This window comes from Molossus molossus, unplaced genomic scaffold (genome assembly GCF_014108415.1).
Source record: "Molossus molossus isolate mMolMol1 unplaced genomic scaffold, mMolMol1.p scaffold_m16_p_6, whole genome shotgun sequence".
NCBI lineage: Eukaryota > Metazoa > Chordata > Mammalia > Chiroptera > Molossidae > Molossus > Molossus molossus.
Genome location: NW_023425399.1, coordinates 17,475,549 through 17,499,141, shown reverse-complemented (window position 1 = coordinate 17,499,141; position 23,593 = coordinate 17,475,549). Strand labels below are relative to the sequence as shown.

At 49.8% G+C, this 23,593-nt stretch overlaps 2 long non-coding RNA genes and 4 other non-coding genes across 8 annotated transcripts; 2 read left to right on the top strand and 4 right to left on the bottom strand.

Moving 5' to 3' along the window:
• Positions 1–293: 293 nt before the first annotated feature.
• On the bottom strand, positions 294–8,357 carry LOC118618912. The gene is made up of 6 exons (XR_004957113.1): positions 8,286–8,357; positions 7,753–7,908; positions 6,546–6,615; positions 4,786–4,863; positions 769–869; positions 294–670 (listed from the first exon to the last, which is right to left on the bottom strand). It is a non-coding gene; the product is annotated as an uncharacterized LOC118618912 (long non-coding RNA).
• LOC118619439 lies at positions 3,868–3,998 on the bottom strand. The gene has a single exon (XR_004957214.1). It is a non-coding gene; the product is annotated as a small nucleolar RNA SNORA71 (small nucleolar RNA).
• LOC118619436 lies at positions 5,876–6,009 on the bottom strand. The gene has a single exon (XR_004957211.1). It is a non-coding gene; the product is annotated as a small nucleolar RNA SNORA71 (small nucleolar RNA).
• Positions 7,117–7,250, bottom strand: LOC118619437. Its single transcript, XR_004957212.1, has one exon. It is a non-coding gene; the product is annotated as a small nucleolar RNA SNORA71 (small nucleolar RNA).
• An 8,878-nt stretch (positions 8,358–17,235) lies between the features above and the next one.
• LOC118619308 lies at positions 17,236–21,801 on the top strand. Of its 3 annotated transcripts, none has more exons than XR_004957155.1 (5): positions 17,236–17,525; positions 18,042–18,084; positions 19,345–19,417; positions 21,129–21,319; positions 21,406–21,801. It is a non-coding gene; the product is annotated as an uncharacterized LOC118619308 (long non-coding RNA). The 3 variants fall into 3 exon arrangements; XR_004957153.1 differs by having other exon boundaries at positions 17,237–17,525; positions 18,042–18,101; XR_004957154.1 differs by lacking the exon at positions 19,345–19,417 and having other exon boundaries at positions 17,241–17,525; positions 18,042–18,101.
• Positions 20,087–20,220, top strand: LOC118619438. The gene has a single exon (XR_004957213.1). It is a non-coding gene; the product is annotated as a small nucleolar RNA SNORA71 (small nucleolar RNA).
• Positions 21,802–23,593: the final 1,792 nt, after the last annotated feature.

Below are 23,593 nucleotides of genomic sequence, written 5' to 3'. Positions count from 1 at the left end.
ACAAGCAGGCAATTACTTATGAGCCAGGCCCCGGGACTCCAGGCCACCCCAGCTTTCTCAAGGACATCAGTACCCACTCACTCCAGGCCCCTCATCACCAGCCACCCTTCCAAAGCCTTGGCCTGACGGCTCCTCAACGCCCTCAACTCTCATGGGTCCTAAACTGAACCGACTGCCATCACCTGTTCACCTCCTAGTGCTGACTGAACACTTCAAATAGCCCACCTGCCGAGCCCCAGAAGAGCAATAAGAAACACTCAAGGATGGAAAATGAGATCCGGCCTGTGACCCGCTCTCTCCATGCCCAGCCTTGCTGGCACACGGCTTCATGCTGATTTAAAAGGCAGACAGAGCAAGTCTGTAAGGTTTATTAAATGGGCGGTGGAGAGGAAAGTGATGAACAGCTACAAGTTCAAGAGAAAAGCTCTTGGTTATTAAAGTCATTCCAAGCATGGCAGAGGACATGGGGCTGGCCTTCTAAGGGTACTGCTGTCATGATGCAGAGCCAGCTGAAGTGAACCCCAAGCTTTCCCTCTGATCCCCTTGCAGAGTGAACAGTTGTTCCAGGATGCTCTGAGCGGGCAGTGAGGAGCAGCTGTGGTGAGGCTTCTGTGGGGACCTCCTCTCAATTCTCTGCCCCTCGGGTGTCCACAAACACCACCAAGACAATCTAAAAGAAAGGAAAGGTGAGTCCAATGGTTTGGAGTTCCCACCTGCATAAACACAAATCCTCTGGCTAGGGGTCCCCAGCCCTTGGCAGTAACTCACCTTGGTGAGAAATGTCAGGAAACCCAGGTCCCAAGTCATCCTGAGGGTCACTGATTCATGGCCTTGGGACCTTCTTCAACAGTCTCTGCTCTAAGGCTGACCTAGGAGGGAGAGAAAGCATATAAGCATTCAGTCTCTAGCGCCATCTTCTCCCCCAAGTGACATCACTGAGAAGGACCCAATCGTCAACAAGGCCCAAACTCTTAGTTTATGCAGCCAAACTAGCTATCACCAGAATAGAAAGGGCAATAAAGAAAAAAACAACTTAAAAATGCACTTTTTAAAAAATATAGTTTTTCTTTATTGATTTTAGAGAGGAAGGGAAAGGGAGAGAGAAACAAAAACATCAATGAAAGAGAACATCAATCGACCACCTCCTGCATGCCCCCCACTGGGGATTGGGTCACAACCTGGGCATGTGCCCTGACCAGGGATCGAACCAGCGACCTCTTCATCGGTCGATGCTGAACCAGTGAGCCACACTGGCCGGGCTAAAAGCATACTTTGTATAAGAAATTATCTTCTTTCAAGTAATTCATGATCAGGGCAACCGACCCAGATAAGAGTAACCCGCAGGAGGGCAGCTCAGTGCTCACTGTCAGGGGCTTTGACGCTGAGGTCCCACTGCATCTCGATCAAAGGGATAGACCGCCATCTTCAGCTCATTATCATTATTTATGTGCCAGCCGGTCACAAGGCCCCAGCAGCAGTCCTCCTATTCTGCAAACACCCACTCTATATGACCCAGCCAAAAAAAGGCAAATGAAAGACAAACTTCTAGCAAGACTTGTTAGGGGCCTTGATTTTTGAATATCAAGGCTGCCAGGCCCTGCCCAGGCGCCAGTATGGCTCAGTTGGGTGAACATTGTCCCGAGTACTGAAAGGTCACTGATTCGATTCCCACTCAGGGTGCATGTGGGAGACAACCTAAAGATGCATGTTTCTTGCTCTCTCTCTCTCCTCCTCTCCCTTCTTCTCTCTCTAAAATCAATAAAAATACAAAATAAAATAAAAAGACTGCCAGGCCCATCTGAAGGCTAAATGAGAGCACCTCAAAACTTGAACACATTACATAAGTGAGCCCCAACTTAATCCACAGGACTCTACACCCAGAGGTCTGAATTACCAGGTCTGGGTTTGGGGAGGTGATAAACTGTCTTTTTAAAATGGTCATCACTGTCCACTAAATCCTCCAACCTGACTGAGGAGCCCCAGGCCCCGGACTAGGCTGTGGGTCAGGACAAGCATCTGATGCGAAAGGGGCAGAGGGCAGAAAGACAAGGGAAACCTCCCATTTACTAAATGGCTGCCTGTACCTGGTGGCTCACATATATTATTCTCACTACCTTCACATCATCACGAAACGGGACAAAAACATGGCAAAACTGGATCCCATCCTCAAAGACAACAGACTTGAATGTCAACGGAAGAGGACTTGGGAACTAGACAGGAGCCCTCAGACCAAAAGTGGGAATCGATGGGATGGATACTTTGACCTCACCTCCAACCTCATCTCAGCCAAGACACCATGTTGCACCTTCTGAATCTACGAAGTGAAGGCACCATCACAGGTTTCTGCCGCCTACAGAGCACACCTGCAGTGCACAGAGCACAAGCAGAAGGTCAGCCCATCTGTTGATGGCTGACTCCATATCTGGGTGCTCAGTCAGCAACACAACATTCTAACATGAATCAGAATGCAAGCTAAGGAGTCATGAGCCTACAAATACAGACTTCAAAGATCCACAGGCCTAAAAATTTCTTCTTTAGTAAAACCCAGGGGTAGACCTTTTCAAAAGAGAACCCACAAAAGCACAGGTTAAAAGTCAGCAAAAGGAGCCTGCCAGTGTGGCTCAGTGGACTGAGCATCGTCCCATGGACTGAGAGGTCCCAGTTCAATTCCCGGTCAGGGTACATGCCCAGTCAGGGTATGGGCTCGATCTCTATTAGGGGCTGTGCAGGAGACAGCTGATCAATGCTTCTCTCTCACATTGATGTTTCTATCTCTCTCTTCTTTCCCCTCTCTAAAAAATCAGTAAAAACGTATTTTTTTAAAAAGTTAGCAAAAGGAGAGTAATTAGTCAATTTGCTCTCCTCACCTCAGTGAATGACAAGAATACTCCTCAATTTTCTGGTAGACTGACAAATGGAAACTTTTTTATTGATTCAGAATTGATAGAACTCCTCTTTGCGACTACATCTGGCCCCCACCTTTATTCTTCTTTCTCCACGATTTGAGATCATTGATGGCGCCTGGAGGAGCAATACACATCATGCTCAAGAAGAACCGAGGAGCAAAAAAAAACACACCAGCGTCATAGGCTGTCTTGTCTTGAATAAAGTATTATGGATTACCCTACATGCCTGTGGGGATGGGGGTTGGTGGATGGATGATAACCTTGTGATATGCATTCTGGCAACCTGGCCAGCCTAGGATCAAAGTGTATGTGTGGACAGACAGGTTTGACTGGAGGGCAGGAAGACTGCCTTGCATGCATACGAATGCTTCGTTTGCATGTGTCTAAGATAAGGTTTGAATGACAATGACTGGAACACCGCCTACAGTGGACAAATGAGTCCGTGGGACTCAAGAATGTCTGGGTTTGTTATTTTTTAGCTTCAAAGTCTCTTTCTGCAGTAAAATGCGAGAGACAAGGCTAGGCTGTACGGTTTGCAGAGACACCATCTCAAGGAAATAATTTACATAAATCCACTTGTAACCTGAGGGAACCAATCTGCAAATAAATGGGATTGTGTGCAAAGATCGAGAGCATTTGCTCCCTTGCAAAGCTCCCTCTCACTCCAACCAGCATGTGCCTGTAGTTCATTGTGTTGCACGATCCTGGCAGGCCCAGGGACAGCACATGCCTATAGATTCATAAAGCAGAACCCATGATTCATACATGCCCTTTGGCACAATCTGATTTTACTCCATTGTGAGGTCCAAATGTAAATGTATGGACTGGTTTCTGATAAGCGGAGCCTTAACTTGAAAAGACAAAGTGAAGCCCACAAGTTGGGGGCTGGCCCAGTCACAATAGCACATGGGGATCAGCAAAGGCCCAAGCTCTGAAGGGGATGGCAAAAGAAAAAAGCCAGTGTGTGAAAGCCCCAGGATTTGGAAAGGACAGCTGGATGCTTCAGACACCTGGAAAACTCCTTTCAGCTTCTCTCCCTGCACTATCAATGACCAGGGCATAGGCAGCCCACGATCACTTTCAGATGCAGGAGCAGGAAGGGACAGAAGGAGAGCCAGGAAGGGCAGGAGGCTGGTGCCAGGGGCTGGAGAATGGCCTGAGTCAGAGAGTAGCCCAGCCAAGCACAGAGCCCCAGCAACTTCTGAAATGTCCTACAAAGGCCCCATAAAACCTCCTTGCTAAAGTCAAGACACTTCCAGCATAAAATATTGGAAATGTGCCCTGGCCAGTTTGGCTCAGCAGTTAGAGCATCGACCTGCGGTCCTGAGAGACCCGGGTTCGGTTCCAGTTTGTCCCTGGCCCCGGTTGGGTCGTGTGGGTGGCAACCACTTGATGTGTCCCTTTCACGTCGATGTTTCTCTCTCTCTCTCTCTCCCTCCTACTCTATCTGAACAAAAAATAGAAAAATGTCCTTGGGTGAGGATAAAAAAAAAATTGGAAATGCTTTGGGGTTGGAAAAGATCAGGATCATGTGATCATGACACCACCATGAAAAACAATGTAAAAACCTTCTCTGCTATCCCAGCTTTGATCGTCAGATGAAGAAGTAGAGAGTGGGACTAGGTCACAGAGCTAGACAGGTTCAGAGATGGGACTAGCGTCTCTGGTATCTAAAGCCACGTGCTTTCCATCACAGCACACTGCTGACACTCCAGCACATGGCAGGGAGATGCCCCAGAGCAGGGACACAACTGTGAACTCATGGGATGGCCCTTTTACCTCCCTTCCCCTTACGTGCTCATCTGAGCCCCAGGGAGTATGCATGTAACTTGACAGATGCAAAATAACAAAATTCCAGAAAATGGTCCAAAAACCTTACCTCAGAGCCCCATCGTCTAGCACCCAGCTGACATGAAGACTGACATCTCCCATGGCACCTCTGCACCCACAGAGCCATCTGCAAGAGACAAGCCATGAATGGGCACTCGTGGCTGGGCCTGGGGGCACAGTGGCTGGCAGATTAGAGCACCCACAAATGTGGGCTGTTACTGTGAGTACCTGAATAACCACACTGCTGTCTCAGGAACAAGAACAACTTAACTCTAGAAAGGGTCTGTGGATCGTCTGTGATCAGGAGTGACATCTGAGTTAACCTACGTGCTAACTGTAATCTCAATTTGTTGCTAATGAGTGTATGTTGAAAGGATGCTGAGGCCAGGTTTCAGGGAGGCTGCCATGGCTGACTGGCAGTGACCAGCAGGAACCAGAAGGGTACTGGGTGGTGGGAAGGTCCCATGTCTACCATAGAGTCTAAGGGCTGCTTACATATATATCCTCAACTATACTGTGCTTGGGCCAGCTCTATTACTGCTCTAGTCCCTGCCCCTTAATCTAAGGGAACAGATAAAACCACCACCCTTGATGGAGCATGGGCCCTGTCGATGACACGACTAAAGGTGGACCATAAGAAGTCTATCTTTCAATAGAGAAACAACACTTCCAGGGGGCACAGGATGGGGAGTCTCAGCCCCAGGCATTGTTCAAGGGTTTTGTTTCCCTACAGGTCCACAATGGGGTCAGCCCTACCACCTTACAATGACACGTCATCTCCACATCTCCATCTCCTCCTTCTGTTTTGTTTTGCTTTGCTTTTGTCCAGGTGCTAATGTCAGGCACTGAGCACAATGCAAAACAAGACTGAGGCACTGCCCTCAAGAAGATCACAGCACAGGACATGATGAACACATCAACAATTTCCAGGTGAGATCAGTGCTGAGTGGTGGGGCTGAGGATGTGGGAAGGGGTGAGTGCGACAGGGAGGCGGAGAAAGCTTCCAGGAGGGGGGCCCTAGGAGGAGAGTGACCAGCCCTTAACCATGAACTCCGTGAGACAGGGCTCTGCTCAGCAAAAGGGCCTCCCAAGGACACAGCACCCAGTACCAGGAAGTAACACAAACCGCTGGGAAGACGTGTCCGAAAGCTCCAGGGTTTGGAAGGGACAAGGGTGGACCCTCCAAACACGGGGAAATGCTTTCAGCAGTTCCTCTCCCTGCACTATCAATGACCAGGGCACGGGCAGCCCACGATCACTTTCGAATGCAGGGGCAGAAAAGGCAGAGACTGAGGCGAGAAGGGAAGCCACTGCCAGCAGCCTCAGAAATGGCCTGAAGTGAGAACAGACCAGCGGACAGGTCAATGACCAGATTTACCTAAGATTACAGAAGCCACATCTAACTTTCAGAGGTTGCTTACCAGGTCCCTGCCAGGAGTTGAGAGTTAAAGGGAAGACTCACAGTATATACACTGAGAGTCCTCGGGTTCTGAAAGATCGCGTGTGAGCGGTACCAACATCGAACATGTGACAGCATCCCCACTCAGGCGCCCAGATCACTCACCTGGGCACTGGATATGAATCCAGGTTTGACTCTAAAATGCAGCCCTCTGTCCGTTCCAACACGGTGCAGTTTTCCTCTCAACAGCACAGGCACCTTCATCGGGGGCTCTCAGGATCAGAGCCCAAGGGGCCAAAGCTGGGAGCTCTGGGAAGCACCTCCACCTGCACTGCACTCCCCACACCTCATCACCTACACACCCAACGGCCTGCACAGAATTTGAGAGAACCAGCCAGGACATCACTTACCTGGAACCTCATCATCCAGGCTCTTCCTGAGGACACTTCTCACACAGGGAACAGCAGTCACATGACACTCCTGCAGGGGACAGGAAGCCAGCGTGTGACAGGCCACTTGGCACTTATACATCCAGAAAACCATCATGCTCATCAACAGGAAGCCACCTGAGGAATCCAAGTCTTAGGCTATGAATGCACTCACAGCCTGCCCCCCTTGAACCTCAATGTACTTCATGCTCAGTCACTGCCAGTCACCTAAGGCTGTCCCGTTAGGAAGGGACAAGGGTGGATTCTCTAAATATGAGGAAAACCTGACTTTTCCTTTGCCTGCATTATAGGATGCAGGCAACCTATACTCACTTCAAACACAGACACTGAAAAGGACACGAGCTGGTGAAACTGGAGACCAGCGTCAGAGGACCACAGCTATGGCTCCACAACCAACCCATGGGTTGCCTGAGGCGGGACCCCCTCCCAGTCTTCTCTGTTAGGGCCTCACAGAAACCAGCTCTGAGCCAGGGACTCAACAAAGCAGACACCAGGGGCCAGGAAGCATCTGAAGTTGGTGGGAGGGTGGAGGTGTGTGAAAGCTCCAGGGTTTGCAAGGGACAAGGGTGGACCCTCCAAACACCGGGAAATGCTTTCAGCAATTGCTCTCCCTGCACTATCAATGACCAGGGCACGAGGAACCCACGATCACTTTCAAATGCAGGGACAAAAGGGGGCAGAATGTGAGCCAGAAAGAGGAGCCCATGTGAGCAGCGCTACCTGCCCAGCCAATGCCCAGCCAAGCCCAGGATCCTGAGCAATGTCATCACTCTGTACAGATTCCATCTCCCCGCATCAAGAGGGTCCACAGGAAGACCAACTTCTGGTAAAAATGCCTCAATTTTTCATTTACCCCACAAATACGGGTTGAGTACCTACTGTGTGCCTGACACCGTGGGTCCAAAGCTCTGCAGTTTCCCTACCCCACGGAAAGTAAAGACAGGAGAAGGAAGAAACTCAACTCAAGTTTCACAGCTAAGTAGGAGCTGAGTCAGGATCTGAACTCAGGCCTTTCTGGCCCTCAAATCCAGTCCCATCTACACCAGGCCTCCGTCTGCACAAAAGCTCCCAGAGCCCGTGTGAATTCCAGGACACCCCAGGACCACCCCAGTGGGGCAGGAAAGCAACAAGCCCTGAGTTCAAGGTGCTCAGGACCAGCAGCACTTACCCAAGGGGACAGCCTCACCCTCTGGACACCATGGGGGTGCATCAGGCAGTAAGATCAGGGTCCTGCAGGACAGAAGGGGTGCTGGCTGGTGCAGAACCCCAAAGGCCGTCTGTGGGAGAGTTGTCATCGGTCTCCAAGAGCCACACAGTTGCAAGGCTTTGGCAGGGGAAAGCATGGGGAAGGGACTTTAGTGCAGAGCAGGGGGACAGGTATCCAGACTCTGGGGCCCTCCAGCATCCTTGAATTGGAAGCTCAGCCAACAGGTCGGTAAATGGAGGTTTCAACACCTTCCTTTAAAGCTTATTAAGGGGAAAGAACTACGGTCATAAAAACACTGTAGGTAACATATGGGCGGCTCTGGGAGATAAAGGCGCAGGCAGTGAAAACCTGGGGGCTCTGTCCCCCCTCAGGCCCGGGCTCACACGCGGCTCCGGCCCCGTTTCTGGCCGGGGGAGCACAAGGCTTCCCGCGCGGCGGGATCGGACGCCCGCACCGGCTCCCTCCGCAGCAGCGTCGGCGATGGCGCGGCTCACCTGGGGCCCCTTCTGGAAGACCTGGACCCGAGAGATCCACGCCCGGCGGAGGAAACGGGCACCGAACTGGAGCCGGACCTCCGCGGCTCTCCGCGCCCCTCGGGGCCTCAGTTTCCCGGCACTGGGAGGCGCGGACCACGCGCCCCTCACTCCCTGCCGCGCACTCACCAGGGCAGCGGCGCGGGGCAGAGGCGGGGAGAGAGCCGACCCCCCGGGACGGTGCGGATGCCTGAGGCTCTCGCGAGACGGCGCGGGACGCCGCACGCAGCAGCCCCCGGCCGGGCCAGCCCACCCCGCGCCCAGCGCCGGCGGAAATGCGGTTGGGGTGCGGGACGCCGCCTAGAGCGGCGCCTCCCCGAGCCGAACCCACGCAAGCGGATCTGCGCGCCCTCTGGTGGGTTTGGGACAATTTCCCCAAGCGGTCTGGAATTTTAGAAATGATCCCCCCACTAGTTTTGCTTCTCTGTTTGTTCTGAAGGTGTGCCGTGGTCACCGATTTGTCATCAATGTGTAGAGATGACCACTCTTCCCCGTGAGGAACTTTGATTAGCGGGGTCCGTGTGTTCACTGTGTTTACTTTGGACAACAGGAGTTTGTCTGATTGACCACTGTACCTGGTTTAGTGGCAGGCACAGTTGAACACATGAATGGATTCTGTCCATGTATTTATTTGGCCATTACCCGTCTAAAATATTGCCCCGATGGCCTGAAACTGGAATGTGAGGGTGACAATGAGATGAGCCTAGAGAGGTGGGCAGGCGCTTTGCTGAACCTCGTCCTAAAATTCAGTGGGATGAGAGTGTGGAGAGAGTCCTTGAAGTCCTTGAAGCAGAAGGGACTTGATCAGATTTGCACGGGAGCGACCTGATCAGATATGCATACTGGCAGAGAAGACAGAGGTCCTGTGTTCCAACATCACACTAGACCCAGGCCTGGGAGGGGACTCATGGCCCCCAACTCTCACAAGCACTAGCACTGCCTGCATCGCAGGCCAGGTGTACCTCTCAGACCTGGGGCAACCCTGCCACTAACTCAGCCCACATTCTGAAGGGTAAAACAGCCTGCCCTTGGCCCTGCGGAGGGGGCTCCCTCTGTCAGATTCCTGGCGCTCACTAAGTCAGCAAAATGAAGAAATCCAATCCAGATGTACGCAACCGAAAGAAAATGAAGGTCTCTGAGCATGAGAACACTCCACATTCAGTGTTGTGACAGACATTGTTGGGATTCTAAGACTGTGAGGACATTGGGGTCTCTGTGACGGGGAGGGGCCATGGGATGCTGTGGCTGTGAGGATGCTGGACAAAGGGGTCAGGTATGCACTCTCGTGGGCACCCAGCCCTGCTGCCCTCTCCTGCCTCCTGCTCTTGCTCTTACTCTCTGTGCAACCTTGGCTAAGTGACCTAACTTCTCTGTCCAGACTTAGTTTTCCTTTTCTGAAAAATGGGTAGAACCGGAGCTCCCCCCCTCATAGCGTTGCTGTGCAAATTAAGTGAAATGATTCATATCAAAAGCACAGCTCAGCCCTGGCTGGTTTGGCTCAGCAGTTAGAGCATTGGCCTGTAGACTAGAGACTCCTGGGTTCAGTTCCCGCTAGGGGCACATACCAAAAAAATAAAAAATAAAAAAAATAAAAATAAAAAAAAGCACAGCTCAGAGCAAATGGCCAAGGCATGGTGGTTGTGATACTTTAGGACTTCTGAGGAAGCTGAGGGCCCTGTCACTGGGAGGACCCTGTGGGATTACTTATGAGGCAGAGTGAGTGTGCTGTGTTTGAAAAGTCTAAGGCAGCACTGTAGAAATATAATGCCACCCACATATGTAATTTAAACTTTTCTAGGAGCCACACTAAAAAGTACAAAAAAGGTGAAATTAATCTTAAGAATATATTTCACTTAACTTAAGATAACCAAAATATTATCATTTCAGCATATAATCAATATTTTTAACTGATTTATGAGATATTTACTATTCTTTTTCTTTCTACAAAGTCTTTGGAATCCTGTGCCTGTTTTACACAAACAACACATTGCAATTTGGGCTGGCTACATTCCCAGGGCTCTGAAGCCACACGTGGCTGGTGGCTCCTGTTTGTGTTCTTAGAGCAGGTCTAAGACCGTCAGGCTGTCATCAGCCCTTTGGAGCCAGAGGAGAGAAGCAGCAAGCAGGAGGCTGACAGCTTGACCCTTCCATGCCACCCTATTTGTGAACCTGGGACATTTAACAGAAAGCTCTCCAACCCTGGCCGGTTTGGCTCAGCAGTTAGAGCGTCGGCCTGCGGTCCGGAGAGACCCGGGTTCGGTTCCCGCTAAGGGCACGTACTTCCGTTGCAGTTTGTCCCCGGCCCTGGTTGGTCGTGCGGGTGGCAGCCACTCGATGTGTCCCTTCACGTCGATGTTTCTCACTCTCTCTCCCTTCCTCTCTCTCCCTCCCACTCTATCTGTACAAAATATGGAAAAATATCCTCGGGTGAGGATAAAAAAAAACAAAAACAAAAAAAAACAGAAAGCTCTCCAAACCCCCTCCTCTTGGGTTTTTATGGAGACTTCATCATAAGGTATGATTGATTAAATCACCGGCCATTGGCGACTGGTTCCACTCTAGCCCATCTCTCTTCCCAGAAAGTCAGAGGTCTGGGGTAGGACTGAAAGTTTCAACCCTCAAGTCACTTGGTTGGTTCTCCTGGCAACCAGCCTCCATCCTTAGGTGCTTCCAAAAGTCAGTTCATTCATGTAACAAACACCTTTATCACTCTCAACACTTATGAAATTCCAAAGGTTTTGGGAGCTGTGAGTAAGGCACTTTGGATGAAGATCACATATACATGAGAAATATACTGTGGTCACCTGAATAACTAAATATATATTTCTTATCATCACAATATTGCAACAGGTGACCAGAGCCGGGTGTACTTCTTGGACAAAGGTTCATCGTCTCCTCCAGCAGGTGTAGAATATGTGGTAGGAATGTTTGCCTGCTACCCAAAAGGTCCTGCCCAAGAGGGGACCTGTGAGGGTGAGGAAAACACAAGAATAGAGCCTGGTTCACATCATTAGGGGTGCAGTCAAATGGCCTTAGAACCTCTGAAATAGAAGCCAGGAGAGAAAGACTCAGCATGAAATATGAGTCCAATCTAGAGAGAAGTCTTCCCTCTTCCTTACTCCTAATTCCATTTGTTTGGATCCTGGAGATACTGGACGTAGGCGAGTGGGCAGAAATCTGGTGAAGAGAAACACATCTGGGTAAGTAAAGAGAGAAGGCTTCTGTCCCTTCCCAGCAGATGGCAGTCCACTCCCTGCTTGGTGCAATGAGATGGAGAGAAGTTCTACCTATAAATGGTCACTGAAAACTTAATACATTAAACTGGACATTTAAAATAATTGAATGGCCTGGCCAGTGTGGCTCAGTGGATTGAGCATTGTCCCATGGACTGAGTTCGATTTCTGGTTTGATTCCTGGTCAGGCAGGGCACATGCCCGGGGTTGCTGGCTCGATCACCAGTAGGGGGCGTGAAGGAGGCAGCTGATTGATGTTTCTCTCTCTCTCTCCCCCTCTCTCTAAAAAAAAATCAATAAAAACATATTTAAAAAATAAAACAATTAAAAGGAAACTCTGTTCCCCATTTTTAGTGATTATAAGACTTACAAGAATGATCAGAAAAGCTATGAGGCCTGCCTGATATTTCTCTAGGGAAAGGACTTCTCCACTTAGAAAGTCTAGAGGCTGGCAAAAAAAAAAAAAAATTATGATTATATACGAGGAGTCCTGTTTTCAACATACTGGTTGCATTAATAACGGATTGGGCTATAGCTCTGAGGCCAACATTCCACCAGTCTAGAATTTGTGACCTCACAGTGGCTGAGAGAGCCCCTTCCCTGAGGGAAATAGAACCACTGGCTGGGCAGGTTGCTCCAAGGAGTTGATGCCCAAGGTCAAGGCTGGAAGTCAACAACTGACCCTGTGAGGCCTGCAGGAGCTCCAGGCCCCCTCCCCACACTGAGAATGATCACCATGCTGGAGACCTTGCTGTACTTGTCCATCCTCCTCCTTGTCTTCTTTCTGCTCCTCTGTTACTGCATCTTTCGAAGGCAATAGGCTCAGGCTCCTGCAGGTTGGAACTGAGGCCAACTGGAAGCTTTAACCAGTCCAGCCCCCTGGAGCTTCTCAGGCAGAACAGGTTCTTCCTGAGCTGCCTCATGGCCTGGGTCTTGGCCTCCTTTGGAGTCTCCAACAGCCCCAACCAAGCCCTCTCTGGATGCTCTGATAGACTGAGACGAGACAGCGTGTCTCTCCACCAGCATCATCTCTCACCTAGGTCTCAGTACCACCTTCTCACTGAGTCCCCTAGCTGAGTACTCTGACTCCCACAGTCTCTCTAGTTTTGCTTCTGGTTCATTTTGCCACTTATTTTGGAGAGATGATCAATGTGGGCTCAGTAATGGTATAAATGACTCAGACCTCTGCTATGTGGACTTCTGTGGTGGCTCTCTCCCTTAAAAAACTGGCAGGACTGTGCCCTGGGGACTGGAGTCCTAGATAAAGACTGATAACCTCAGCAGTGAGATTGGACGTTCCTTCTATCCATGGTAGAAACAATCTTGAAAACAACCTTCTTGCTAATGAATCTGGATGGTTAATTAACTTGGGTTTCCCTGAACAACACCTTTGAATCTTCCTAAATAACTGAGATATTTGTGGCCAATTACTTAAATTTTCCTGCCTTGAGAATTGTTAACTTTCTTGCCTGAATACTTGGGCATTCCAGCACAATGATATTTGACTTGGGCTCATTCTCTTTCACTATGCTGGATGACTACATTCGTTCTTCACTCTTACGACCTTAGGTTTTCACCCTGGCTGGGTTGCTCAGTTGGTTGGAGCACTGTCCTGCATATCAAAAGGTTGCTGGTTCAGTTCCTGGTGAGGGCACATACGGGAGGCAACAGATCGATGTTTCTCTCTCACATTGATGTTTTCTCTAAAACAAACAAAACATATCCTCCGGTAAAGATTAAAAAAAAATGTCCTTGGGTTTTCCTAGGTAAGGGCATTGAACATCCCTGGCTACTTTTCTGGGACTTCTAATATAAAAATAGAAGACTGCTTCTATGATTTTTCCATGATGTATGATAATAGCTGACGGTTTACAATGTATATTCTATTTCTATAATTATAAGAATTTTTAAAAGTTATGAATAGATATTAATTTTTATAAAATGATGATAATGATGGTAACTAAAATTGATTATACTAGCTGACTATAAACAATCACTATTAAAAAACACTTATGGCTCTGCATTTCAATGTATTATTTTATCTATTTTTAAACTTTAAATTGTGATAAAATACACATATAAAACTTACCAACTTGACCACTTTACTCAGTTCAGGCCCTGGCCGGTTTGGCTGAATGGTTAGAGCATCGACCTGCAGACCAAAGAGTCACAGGCTTGATTCTCAGTCAAGGGGTATGTATAGTTGCAGGTTCGATCCCCGGCCTCTGTCGGGGTCATGTGGGAGGCAGCCAATCAATGTGTCTCTCGCACATTGGTCTCTCTCTCTCTCTCTCCCTCCCTTCTCCCTTCCCACTCTATCTAAAAAGCAATGGAAAAATATCCTCGGTGATGATAAAAAAATAAAATAAATATCCAGTTCAGTAATGTCAAGTACATTCATATTGTTGTACAACCATCCCTATCATCTATCTTCAGTATTCTCTTCATCTTGAAAAATTAGAACCCTGTACCCATTAAACAAAGAAGACAGACATGGTCCCTGATTTTGTTGGTTGTAGTCTAGTGGGGATAATAAACAACTGAACCAGCAAATGTAATTTAAAATTATGACAAGTGCAACAAAAAATGGGCACTGATGTAATCAATGAAATAAGAGAAGAAGCTAAAACGAATTAAAACGAATATAACCATATTCAGAGCAACACAGGCAAACAATTTTAGGAATGAGAAAGGGGACACAGTAGGGTCAGAGAAAAGAGTAAAAAGTTAGAGAACCATATATTTGACTTTTTTCCCATAGCACTTACAATTTAGATAAACACATTTCTAGAAAATATTTTACAAAATTACCTTAAGGAAAAATAGAAAAGCTGAATCATCTTATAATACTTTAAAAAACGGAGTTAGGCCCTAGCTGGTTTGGCTCAGTGGTTAGAATACCTGGGTTTTGGGTTTGATCCCCAGCCCCGGTCAGGGTAGTATGGGAGGCAACAAATCAGTGTGTCCCTCTCACATTAATGTTTTTCTCTCTCTCTCCCTCCCTCCCACTCATCTAAAAATTAGTGGAAAAATATCCTCAAATGAGGATTAACAACAACAAAATTGAGTTGGTAGTTAATGATCTTCCCATGAAGAAAACGTCATACCCAGGGGTCTTTTTAGGTAAGTTCTACAAAACGTTTAGCTGTATACAGTCTCCCAGATAATAGAAAAAAAGGAGGAACAGTTCTTAGTTCACATGATCCCAAAATTAGGCAAGGTCAATGAAAGAAAAGTAAATTACTGGCCAAGTCACTTGTGGATGTAGACGTAAACACCCTAAAAAAATATTGGCAAGAATTCTGTATGCAAGAAAAAGAGTGAAATTCAGAAGTCCATGCACAGTGGGGGAAGCCATGAATCACATCTCTATCCATCATCCAAAACTGGGGGCAGGTTGTGCCACATATGGTTGTGCAGGCTGTGCTGGCCAACTCATATTCTCTGGTTGAGAAGCAGATGTTGGGGATGCTTGGCTGAACACCATAAACACTTGATGTTTTCCTAGCATGGCCATTTCTGGAATAACGAGAGTGAGCCTATGTTCTACCATCCTAAAGGGGGTTTAAAAAATCCCATTCAAATTCTTAAATAGTGGATCCTTCTAATAAGACTGTGAATATCTGTGAAGGGTAACACTTTGGGGGATCCCCCCCCCCCAGCTATATGTGGTCAAGCAGAAGATGATTAAACCTGTGACCATGAAACCTGTGCAAGTTCATTAGAACAAGGAAAAGGTTTTCAAGAAGTAGAGGGGCTTGCTAAGAAATGCAGCCCTTGCTGTGGCTGGTTGCTCAGTGGTTAGAGTGCCGGCCTAACTCTCTGTGAACCAGAGAGTTTCGGGTTTGAGTCCTGCCAAGGTTGCAGTTTGTCCCCGGTCCTGGTTGGGTCGTGTGGGTGATAAACAATCAATGTGTCTCTCTCACATCGATGTTTCTCTCTCCTTCTCTCTCTCCTTCCCACTCTGTCTGGAGATAAATGTAAAAATATCCTCGGGTAAGGATTTAAAAAAAAAGAAAAGCAATGCAGCCCTTAACTCAACCTTTGGCATTCGAGCTCTCAATTCTCAAAGTTACTTTTCAGGATAAAATATAGACACTTCTTCCCTTTCCATAGCTGTGGGAGGAGTCAGCCATCTAGGAGGTCTCTTACCTCATCAGTGGGTTGGGAGGTGTTGAGAGTCACAGGTCCCCCCTCTGTGGTTTGCCCATGTTTGGGATGCTTGGCCAAGACCTGTCTCCTTCCTGCATGAGTTCAGTGGGCAGACCCTACCCAGGAAGGGAGTGGCTGGAGGGCCTGCAATAGCAGTGAAAAGAAGGTAGAACCTGCAGGTGATCAAATCTGGACTGGGTCTTCCATCCACCCATCACCATTGACCAAGGATGCTTCGACCTAAAATTTGCCGAATTTTTTTTAGGATGTTTACATCTACATCCACAAGTGACTTGGCCAGTAATTTACTTTTCTTTTATTGACCTTGTCTAATTTGGGGATCATGATTATTATATGAACCTGGGAGACTATATATGGCTAAAATGTTTTGTGGACCTTACCTATAAAGACACCTGAGTATAATGTTTTCTTTATGGGAAGATTATTAACTACCAACCCAATTTTTATTTATTTATTTTTTCTATGTCATCTTCAGACAGAGTGGGAGGGAGGGACAGGGAGAGAAAGAAAGAGAGAGACAAACATCGAGGTGGGAGAGACACATCAACTGGTTGCCTCTCCCAAGACCCTGGCCAGGACTGGGGACGAACTGTAACTGAGGTACGTGCCCTTGACCAGAATCCAACCTGGGACTCATTGGTCCCCAGCCAACGCTCTACTGCCAAGCCAAACCCACCAGGGCCCAATTCAGTTTTTAAAAGTGTTATAAGATGACTCAGCATTTCTATTTTTCCTTAAGGTAATTTTGTGAAATATTTTCTAGAAATGTGTTTATTTTACCTAAATTTTAAGTGTTATGGGCAGAAAGTCAAATATGTGGTTCTCTAACTTTTTACTCTTTTGCTCTGACTCTACTGTGTCCCCTTTCTCATTCCTAAAATTGTTTGCCTGTGTTGCTCTGAATATGGTTATATTCATTTTAATCCATTTTAGTTTCTGCTCTAATTTCATTGATTTTCCATCAGTGCCTTTTTGTTTGTTTGTTTGTTTGTTTGTTTGTTTGTTTGTTTGTTTTAGAACTTGTCATGCTTTTTAATGATTACATTTGCTGGCTCATTTGTTTATTATCCCCACTAGACTACAACCAACAAAGTCAGAGACCACATCTATCTTCTTTGTTGTATTTCCGATGCTTTGCTCAGTCCCTGATGATATGAAGTAGCTGTTCAATAGATTTTCTGGATGGATGGGAATCTAGATGAGTTAATGAACAAATTGATGAGAGAATGGATGGACTGATGGATGGACGAGGAAGCTGGTCCTCCAAAGATGTTTTCTGGATAAATGGATGGAGGGCAGGAGGGAGGGGAGAAGGGAGGCAGGGTGAGTGAGTAGGTGGGACGACCGGGAAGATGGAAGGGTGCTTGGATACCCAGCGGGTCAGACTTTAGCTCCACTCCACTAGGGGGCACTAAGAGACCGCTTGCGTGGTTCGCCCCGCGAGACGCCGCTCTAGGCTGCAGCCCGCGCCCTGCATTTCCGCCGGCCGAGCTGGTTGTTTACCTTGTGTTGGGCCGGAGTGGCGCAGAGCCGGCCGCCCCTTCTCACGCCGTGCCCTCTGATCCCACGCCGCCCGGGTGGGTCCCTGCCGGGCCACGCTGCATTGGGACCTCCGCGGCCTCTGAGGCCGGTGCTGCGTGCACCCGCCCCCGACAAGAGGAGAAACTGAGGCCCCGAGGGGCGCGGCGAGCCGGCGGGGGTCAGCTCCGAGCCTAGGCCCGGCTCCCAGATCGGTGCCGGTTTCCTCCGCCGGCTGTGGCCCTCTCGGGTTCGTGCCCGCGGAAAGGGGCCTCAGGTGAGCCGCGCCATCGGCCGACGCTGCTCCGGAGCGAGCCGACCGGACGTCTGATCCCGCCCGGTGGGGAGCCCTGTGCCCGCCGACGGCCAGAAACCGGTCCGGTGACGCGTGGGCCGAGGTCCCGCAGCGAGTTGTTTGGGGCCGCGTGTGACCCCAGTGTGAGGGGTGCCAGAGCCCCCCATTTTCACTGTCCCGTACCACCTCGGCCTCCCGGCATTTACCCTAACCCCAAAGCAATTGTCAGTTCCCTACAAAGTGTCTTTAGGACCGTTAACTCATTTTCCTTAAATACCCTTCAAGTTTAAACTTTGCACTTCCATTTTACAGACAGGTTGGCTGAGCTTTAAATTCAAGGATGCTCCCAGGGTTCCAGGGTCTGGATTCCAGGGTCCCTTTCCCCGTGCTTTTCCCTGCCAAGGCCTTGGGACTATGTGACTCTTGGAGACAGATGACAACTCTCCCTTGGACGGCCTTTGGGGCTCTGCACCAACCAGCGCCCCTTCTGTCCTGCAGGACCCTGATGACACTGCCTGATGCACCCCCACGGTGTCCAGAGGTGAGGCTGCCCACTGGGTAAGTGCTGCCTTCCTGCCCCACTGTAGAGGGGGTGGTCCTGGAGTTCAGGTGGGCTCTAGAATTGTCTTGCAAAGGTTTGGGGCAGAAGGAGGCCTGGTGTTGTAGATGGGACTGGATTTGAGGGCCAGAAAGGTTCAGACCCTGACTCAGCCTCTCCTCTGGCCATGTAATCTTGGGTAAGTTTCTTTATTCTCCTCTCCTCTCCTCTTTCTTCAGGTGGGAAAACTGCAGAGCTCTGAGGGGACAGAGTTTTACTTTGTCTGTGTTTTACTTTGTATTTGAACCCACATATGCGTGGCACATAATAGGCACTCAGTACATATTTGTGGGGTGAATGAAAAATTGAGGCATTTTGACCAGAAGTTGGTCCTCCTGTGGACTTCCTTGTGAGGGGAGATACAATCCTTATGTGAAGGGTGAAGCCTGAACTGGGTCTCAATCTCTTCTCTGCCTCCTAGCTTTCCTATCTCCATTTCATCCTCCAGAAAGCAGGACTACGGAGGCCATTTTTTTTAGGATCACATAGTCCTTGTCTTTTAGAGCCTGAGAACTCCATTCTTTTTTTTTTTTTTTCTCCTTTCAGAGGTGTCTTCCCTTTGCCTCTCCTGCCTGGGCCATGTTGGAGGAATTTTTGCCGTATCAGAAGCTGACTGCTCCTGGCCTCTGCCACTGGCCTCCTTTTTCAGCAAGCCCTCTGTCCTTTTCTGCCCCTGCATCGGAAGTGAGACTGCCTGTGTCCTGCTCATTGGTGGTGCAGGCAGAGGAAACACAGACAGGGTTTCCCGTGTTTGGAAGGACCACATCCGAGCTTTCCCACATTCCTCCTCCTCCTCTGCACACCTTGCGCCTCCAGGGCCTCGGGGGCTGTCACGTGTGAATCAGTGTCATTGTCGGGGCTTTCACTTTTCTGCCCCTGCTGTTGGGAACCAGGCTATGTGTGCCGCTTAAGGTCCCCTCAGTGCCCCAGCACAGTTGCTGCCCGTCAGCCATGTACACCCCGCAGACCCGGCCTTGGCATCCTTCTCAGCCTACCAGTGATGAACTGCACATTAGTCAGCATTGGCTACCCTGCTGTAGACCACCCACTGCCTCTTTAGAGTTAATTGCTATCCTTTTATGAGGAAACAGTGTGTCTCTTCAGAAATGATAACAGCCAACACTTGTGGAGTGCTTACTATCTGGCAGCTACTGTGAGCAGGGACAAGTCAGGCGCTCAGTTGTGGCTTCTTGTCTGTTGCAGATGAGTCCACTGCGTGCAGGGGCATCATGGGAGTTGTCATGTCAGGAACATTCCAGACCCTAGTGTCCTTGAGGTAAGATGGCTGGTCCATTTTCTGGAGTATCGGTTCCTCGCATCCAGTACAGTCATCAGTCCTTGTGTTCCCAAGGGCGTTGAGGTGACCGTGTGAGGGAGCGAGCAGAGAGGCGAGATGAAGGTAGCGTCCATGAGTCCCCAGATCCGCTCGCCAGACTAGATCATATCTGGCCCTTCTCATGCCTTCAGCAGCTGCTGCAGGCTGGCGCCTCCGTAGTCTCTTTTGAATAATGAGCCCCTCTCTGGGGTCTCTGCCTTCCCTCCCGGGAGCAGCAGCAGAAGCACAGGGGAAAACTGGTGGGCCTAGGCATCAGAGACTCCTGTCCCTGGGCTTGAATCCCCTCTGCTTCCCTCTCGGTCAGTGACCTGTTCAGACCTTCATTTTCTTCATTTGAAAAGCAAAGCTGTGATAGAGGTGACTTTGTGGTATTTAAGACTACACGATTCCTATCATTTCCCAACCTAATATTTTCCCAGTGTTTTTGCCCGAAGTGACTTCTCTTTGATGCCTCTTGGCAAGGGGAGGGGGGGGGTCTGTGGGGCTTTCACAATACAGAATGGCCACTTCTGGGGTGCTGTGCTTGCCTGGGTCATTTTCTGAGACTCGGCCTATTCCCCAGGCCTTTGGCAGCTGCTTCTCTTCCTGGATCGCTCTGCCCTTGTGTCCACCTGCATTCAAAAGTGATCACGGGCTGTCTGTGCCCTGGTCGTTCACGATGCAGGGAGAGGAATTGTTGAAAGCAGTTTCCCGTGTTTGGAGGGTCCACACCTGTCCCTTTCAAATGCTGACGCTTTCACACACTTTGTCCTGCAGCCAATGCTTTCTGCTCCCAGACGCCGTGGGCCGCTGTGTGAGGGTCAGTGGCAGGAGACTTTTTAACTTGGCGTTTGTCAGCTTGGCCTCCTGTTGCCAGAGCCAGGCTCTGTCTGTGGCAAGGTTTGGACACTCAGGAGTGTTGGGAGCGAGGAGGAACTATGCATGGTGAATAAGGACGATGTTGGCTAGTATGAAGTGATTGCCATAGGATTTCCAAAGGGAAGCATTTTGGGGTTGGTGGACCGAGCAGGCCTCTGTAAGAGTGGGGTGTGATGGGCAACAGGAAGGTATTCGAGGAGAAGGGAACAACACACAAGGACAGTTTTGAGGCTGGGGTGAGCATAAGCACCTGGGGAGACAGATGTGCAGGCAAGTAATGACTGTGGGGGATGGCTGCTGGGGTGGTGGCCTTCACTCCAACACCGCGTGGTGGGGCCTGGGTGGGCGGGGCCCCGGAAAACAAGCCCCCTAGCTATCGCTCTGCCAGTTACTGCATCTGAGCTGTTGCCCTGAAAAGGCCTGTTTTTTTCATTTGTTTTTCTCTAATCCTCACCCGAGGATATGTTTCTATTGAATTTAGAGCGAGAAGAAGGGAGGGAGAGAGAGAGACATTAGTCAGTTGCCTCCTGTATACCCTGGCTAGGGTTTGAACCCCCAACCTGGGTATGTGCCCTGACCAGGAATCGAACCCACGAGCTTTCTCTGTACAGGACGACACTCCAGCCAACCGAGCCACCATCAGCCAGGGCAAAAGGCCTGGTCTTTTGTTTTTTTGTTTTTTTTTAAGACACTGTTCATTTGGATTCTTTTCTGGGAGCATTGAGATTCCTTTTTGAGTCGAGGTTGGTGTGAAAGCTCATTTGTGCTTAACTGGGTGCATTCTCACTGACAGCCACTTGAAGAAAGATGAAGTAACACTGGAGACCAAATACTTGCTGTGACCTCCTGCTCCGTGGCCTCCTCATCACTCTAGGGGTGCTGCCTTGGATCTGGAGATTGTTGGAGGAAGCCCCAAGGGGATGGAGGCACAGACCCTCAAGATGGTCCCCTGGGTCGCAGGTCCCCTGGAGGGGCCTCCTCATGGTGAGTAATATCCAAGGGGCTGTGTTGGCCTGTGTTTCCGAAGTGGAAGTTCCAAGCTGCTGGCCTCACTTGACTTTCTCCTTTAGATTCTTTGGGGGTTGATTGTGGACACTGGCAGAGTGGAGTGAAGAGCGAAGTTGCCACATGACATATCACCAGATCTTGTTACCCCGTTACATCAGCTTGACATGGGAGAACTTTCCCTCTGAGCGAGCTGGGCAGTGGCAAAGCCTGGGGCTCGGGACCTGGGGATTATGTTCAGGGTCGGAGACCTTCCACCGGCTCTGCCCTCCCCAGCAGGTGCTGCAGAGTGCTGTGGACCGGGCCTGCTGGTGTCCTTCCATGTGGGCCAGGTCCCCCTGTGTCCCCATGTCCCCATGCCACCGCACGTGTAACATTTTAGAACCGAGAGGTCCTGCTGATGTTTATTTGTTATGCAATCATTGTCTTCTCACCTGCCTCAAATAAACCTTGAAACGGCCCTGCAGCTTGTTTTCTGTTTCTCTTTTTCTTAGTTTCAATCAGTACCCCCGTGTGCCAGCGGGGCTGGGTGTAGAGAAAGTGGGTCGCGGGCAGATCTTCCAGTTTTCTGTCCTTGAGCCTTTCCGCTAACCACACTCCTAAGGCTTGACCTAGGGGCTAGGACATGGGATGTAGAATTTCGACAAGAGATCGAACAATCCTGAGGGTTTTGGGGGGCTCGGGTTTAAGAGAGAACTGTTAGAATTGTTGGCTGAGGGATGCTTGGGCCGGGGCTCTGGAAAAGGGGAGGATAAGGGGGTGGACCTAGAGACAGAGTGGGGCTGAAATCTCCAGGGATGCCGGAGCCTTGAGCTCTGGTGAACGTTCACTGGGTGAATTGAGGGAGATGGTTTGGAGCAGAGGTGGGAGTGGGGTGTGAGGAAAAGCCTCCCTTGGGAGAACTCTGGGATGTGGTGGGCAAAAGCCAGGAGTTGGCGTTACAGCTGCTGTCACCACGAGTAGTCCGGTAAGGGCAACGCAGCTGTGCTCAGGCGCGTGTGCTTCCCACCCTGTGGGTGCGTGTTACTCCGGCCTCATCTTGTAGGTATGGGCCACACACAGGACCTCTCCCAGAGGCCATGGAAAGGGAGGAGTTGATTGTTTATTCCATCCATTGAAATTGAAATCACCTTGACTGGGCTGAGGTGGAAACCAGGTGGTTGGGCCCCCTTTGTGAATTCAGGGCCTTGATGGCCTCTATCAGCAGGAGGCATTCTTGGCATCTGGAGGATCTACTCTTGCCACCAGTTCAACAGAGGTCCTTATTTCTGCCCTGCCCTTCTCCTTACTTCCTACCAGACCATTTGCAGTCTTGAAGATCTCCAGCTACTCCAACTCCTCTCGGCATGGGTTTCATCCAACACGGCCCTAGTCCTCTGGTGAAAAATGACCACATTCCCCCCGAGTTCCTGTTCAGCAAAGTTTTACTATTGGTTGTTGCCAGGCATTTGTAGACCCCTTTCTTGAACACTGACTGTCCCCTCTGACTGTAAAGCAGATTCCAGCCAGCCTTCTGTAGCAGTGTCTGCACCGCATTCCCTCCCCTTTATCCTGGTTATTCTCCCAGGGTCTTCTTGACCTGCTCCCTCAGTCCTGCGGCTCTCCCCTGCCCTCGGCCACCGTCATCCCTCCTGACCCTCAGCCCCAGCACACACCCCATTCTCCAGGGAAGACGAGCGGGGCTCTCCTTGCCTGTGCTCTGCCTGTCCACCCTCCCCTCACACGTGACTCCCACAGCACTGTGGGCCCAGCTGTACCGCTTCCGGTTCCTAGACAGACACCTTTCCTGGCCTGTGCCTGAATGCACCCTCCGTTTCCGTGCTGGCCTGGCTCAGCTGGTTCACTTCCGGAAGCCTTCCCGGGCTAAACCTCCACCAGACTGGGTTCCCTGCCCCTCCTGTCGCTCCTACCAAGTCTCAGTTACGTGCAGGAACAGTTCTAGGAACTGGCAGACAAAAGGCAAAAGAGCAAATCCCTGTCTTCTTGGTGCTTACATTTTAGAGACAGACGTACCATGAAACACTAAAACGGGTAATATGCTAGAGAGGGCTAAGGCAAAAGATAATGAAGCAGGGAAACAGGACAGGAAGTCTGGGGGCCAGAAGAGTGGCATTTTAAGTGACTAGGCAAGGACAGCCTCACCTGGGAGGTGTGATCTGAGTAGAATGAGGACCTGTCACCTCGGTGTCCAGGGCAGCCTTGCAGCCTTCATCACAACTTGGACCCGGAGTGGCAGGAAGCTTTCCTCTCGGA